Source organism: Ammodytes marinus (assembly GCF_949987685.1).
Source record: "Ammodytes marinus genome assembly, chromosome: 19".
NCBI classification, from domain to species: Eukaryota; Metazoa; Chordata; class Actinopteri; order Uranoscopiformes; family Ammodytidae; genus Ammodytes; species Ammodytes marinus.
The window spans coordinates 20,117,870-20,122,796 of record NC_137223.1 but is presented as its reverse complement, the minus strand read 5'-3'; positions in this window follow the sequence as shown (position 1 = coordinate 20,122,796).

The following is a 4,927-nucleotide window of genomic DNA, read 5'->3' as shown; positions in this document are numbered from 1 at the left end:
GAATTTCATCTTTCATATGCTACCGGCTGTCCAGTGATTGCTGAGCGGAGATATTTTGTTACGTTATCTAACATTTCAGGATGGTTTTCATTCCATTCCCCATTTATTGCAGCACAAGGTTGACGGTGAACTTTAAGAGAACAGGTGGAGGGGGGACAAGATTCTTACAAAGCTCTTAAGAGTGACAGTTAAAGTAGGTGGGGACAGAACAAAAAGTATTCCCACACAAATATGATCATAAATTCCTGGTGTGTGGCAAAACATCACAAAATGTGTATTTTGTCATGGCCAAACAGACCAACAAATAACACCAGATGAATGACATCAAGACAAGCTCAAGATGAAGGTGTGGAGGAAGATGATGTTTTGAAATTGCTCCAACACACGTTGTTTTCACCTGCGTCACTTTGAAAGTTGTGCAGTTGCAGGTTTTGTATAAAGTGAGCTGCGGGGTTGGCATTAACAACAAAATGTGTGATTTATTTAGTTTATATATAGCCTTTTTGTACATAAACACACAGTAACAATTCTTTCACAAGGAGCAGAATCAATCATTTTATATACATTTTTTGACATTTACTAAGAAGGCCCAGATATGTGTATGAAATGGAAGATTAGCTCAAGTTATGACTTAAAGCTTTTGGCTATAGGCTACACAATGACACATCTCAGACTCAGCTCTGCTGCTTGTTGCATGAATGAAGGCAGACACAGTAGATGAGTAACACTGCCACTATAAAATGCAATGTGAGCTACTGTAAGCACGACATGGACATGTTACACGTGACTGAACATTAAGTTCCAGAAATTTGCTACCTGAAACACAGAGGAATTCCTCAGAGGCGGTGTGTGCTGCCGCATCATGTATGTACGCTCAAAATGTGCTCGTGATGCCTTGAAATGCAGAGCTTAAGTCTTAAGGATTGTGTGGTCCCTGGGATGCAAAGTGCTCTTGCTTTTACGACTGGAAGAAAATACATTGTATAAACTGTAAGCATGAATACATGCATTTACAGACGACACATATATGCTGTATATGAAACATGTATAACACAAGTGCCCATCATCACATGCACTCAAACACTGGCCTAGCGCACACACACACACACACACACACACACACACACACACACACACACACACACACACACACACACACACACACACACACACACACACACACAAACACATACAGCGATATGATGCAGAGGCTGTTATGCGTCTTGTGCTCATGTCTCCAGGGACACATCTGTCTCCTGCTGCGGCTGCCTTCTCCAGGCTTCAGCCCATCTCGTCTGAAAGCCTTATATTGTAACAGAAAAGTGTTAGCAACTAGCTGTCGGAGCGCACTGCCTCTTCAGTCTCACTGCAGCACTGACAGACTTTACGCATTCATGTCCATAACCATTGCTGGAGAAGTCCTCTTCTACTATACGTACCATATTTAGGGCTGCGCATGGTTTGTTCACCTAAAGAGGTAGTCGCACTTACTGAATCCCTTATCAAACCTTTTTTGTTGGCTTGCTTTGGGAAAGGGGGGATGATATCTTTTTTAAGAAGTATGCGCTTTTTGTTGCACTCTCTGTAGCAATACAATACAGTATACCTTAAATGTGGGGCGGCTGTGGCTCAGTTGGTAGAGCAGGTCGGCTGGAGGTTCGATCCCCGCCCTGCCACCTGTGTCATGGTTGTTGTGTCCTTGGGCAAGACACTTCACCCACCTTGCCTCGTGTGAATGTCGATAGTTAGCCTGCTATCGGTGTATGAATGTGTGTGTGAATGGTAACGTGGGAAAGGAAAACAGGTCTCCCCTGTAAAAGAGTCTTTGGTCTCAATGGGATTTACCTGTATACATAAAGGTTAAAAAAATAAAAATGTAAGTAACAAAAGTTATGTTGTGGTTTCTGGCTAAAGTCTTCCAATATTTCTTACAAAAACTTTCTTACACACTTCTTGTCCTGCACCTTAGACTGTTGCACAAGCTTATAATTCCAATTTCCTCCAATATTCAGTATTCAAATTCCAAGTAAAAAAAACATTTTACAGTAAACAAAACACATTGATATTATTTTGAATTCAAAAGGGATGACAATGTGATTTCAGACTACCCATTTAACACATGTTTGGTTTACTACTAATCATGTTAAGTGCTACACATATTGTTAAACAAAGTTGTATAATGTCTTCTATGGCTCTGGATTAGCTTTGTCAAGTCTGGGGGGAAAACCCTGATGATGTCATTTTGAAGTCCTCAGGGTTATCTCACCTTGGGAATTGGAACTACAAATTCATGACAAAGTTCTCTGTTACAAACTGGGGGGTGTGTGAAAGATGCACATTTACCAGGCAAGAAGGAAATATTAGAAAAAAATAGCTAAAAAGTCAGGATAGCTTGGCCTCCGCTGCTTTGATTTTTTCCGTTTCTCCGACTTTGCAACACTGACTCGATAATTACCCCCTTCAACAAATTCAAAATGCCTAGATATGCCAGATATAGGGATGCAACCCTACTGAGGAGGAACATCATGACACGATTTGTCAACCATACCCTTCCATGATTGTTTTGTCATGTTCACTTAGGAAGTGAGATGATGTGAGAATCACAAAAATTATAAAAATGCTGCTTTTCTCAGAATTAAGTCATAGAGGTGGCTGCTGTCTGTGAGCATCCTTCTGTCTGTGAGAAACCTGCAGAGATTTGTAATGAATGTATTTTTTCTATTGTCCATTTCATTTACCGACAGTGGAAGCATGACATAGTCGTACATTGAATTTGAGTTTTGTACATTATAAAATCCTGAGTTCCTTGGTGAAATTGCGTCATGCTGTGCCCGGCTGGAAGCATTTTCTCGAAAATTGGATTTCAGGGCAAAAAAAATCAATCATCTTTTGACAAGTAGTTTCCAAATTGTGAAGCAGGGAAGGTTGTTAAGGTTCATTGTGAGATAAGAATTTTTTTACTTTTTACTCTGACAATCAAACACACACAGACCTTTGCCATGCCTACATTTAAGAGTTTACTAAAATAATTTCACCCCTGTGTATATAAGTGCCTGTATTAAAGTAGACAAACACAATTCTATTTCATAATAATTCAGGACAAACCCTATTTTCTGCCCGATTCCATCCAGATAGAGGCTTAAGAAAATTGTTCTGTTTTTGTGGAAATACCCTTTCCTAGATAACAACTGCATCCTGTTGAGCTCTTGAACTATGAACTTGACATAGCAGATTCAAAAAATACTCAAGAATTGCACTTTGGTCAGACGCTGTCCCATGATGCAATGGGTGAAAATCACTTTAGGTTTTGGCTAAATCAAAGTGAGATTCATCAATTTCAAATTCTGTTAATAATTATTTTAGGTCTACTGTGCAGCATCATAACTAAGATTTAGTGTTCCTTTTAGGCACCAATCACTTGACAAAAATGAGCACCAAATAGTTTACGTGAAGGGCTCCAATGATAATGTGTGGTTGCAATGCAATCGACTGCACCTTTAGCCCCATGGAATCCTATGAAGGAATATGCTGCATTTCATATGCAAGATAACATCATACTGATTAATACTATTAGTGAATTTTTAATGTTTGCTATCTCTGATCCAGTGGAATAAAAAAGCAATGCGATGTGTTCAGTTTATGCAACTGTTATTGTGCATGGCTATGTTCGGTTCATTTGTAACGTACGGCTCGACAATGTGCATTATGTATTCCTTCACTAAGAATATAAACTGAATGTCCAAGACTCTTACAAATCTGGCACATTGGTCCACTCAATTTACAAATGAGTTGATTCAGAACATAACCATCTCCACAGGTAACAGGTTAAAAGAGAGCCAACTTGATGACACTGACAACTCAACATATACCTTTAACTCATTAATATTGCTTTGTTGAACACCCTTCTGGAAAGCTATATCAATCTCAAAATGAAATGGTTGAATAATGGTCACTTTAAAGAAGCGCCCTTAAATGGGGCTTTGCAAAACACCAATGCAGCACGGCAGACCTCACTATATGACTGCAGAAACTTCTGGATGCTTGCCTGAGTCACGCAGAGACAGATTGGCACCACACATACTGTTGCTACCTTGTATCTCCATTGGTCTTTCCTAGCTAAAAGCGTCTACTAAAACATCTCAGCAGAGAGTGAGGGAAGAAATGTTCAAAAAATCGAAACTGCTTTTTGCTAATTATGTTAATTAGAGGTTGGTTAATGAACTAATCAAGGACATGGAGTGCCAGCATCTGCACTGTGCAGATATCAGCTATCTGCAAAGGCAGTCTGGTGTCACCTTTAAACAGCTCCAGTGGAGAAATTGAGTGACGTTAAAAAACACTGGAGGGTTTCTAAAAAGTCACATTGCACAAAGTATTTTAAAAACTCATAATTGCTCTTCCAAAGCTTTTCATTTAAAAGGTATTCATACTCACTTTTTGGTTACTAGGTACATAGCTTAAGGCAAGTACAATAAATACATAGCTTAAGAAATAGCTAAGAACTTGAAACAATTACATCTCAATATGCTGAGGCTAAGGAAGGGTTGCGAATCATAAAAGAATACTTTTCAAAACATAACTGGGACAAGCAGCTGCTCAAAGTGAGACGTAAAGAACATTTGTATTACATATGATTATTTAGGAAGAAATAACAATGCAGGACGAATTCCCAACATGTGACACTGTTAAGGTCTGTCATATTACACTCCATTTCTTTTAAAGCTCATATTTAGCTTTGCACATGGTCTGTTTGCAGCCTTGACAAATGACTCCTAAAAAACACCCACCAGACTTTTACGTTCCACACTTCAATTAATAAAGAGGCACTTTGTGTGCTGTATTGAAAGATACTTAAGATCATTAACTTTGTATTTGTATGCCTGTGTGTGTGTGTGTGTGTGTGTGTGTGTGTGTGTGTGCCCGTTTT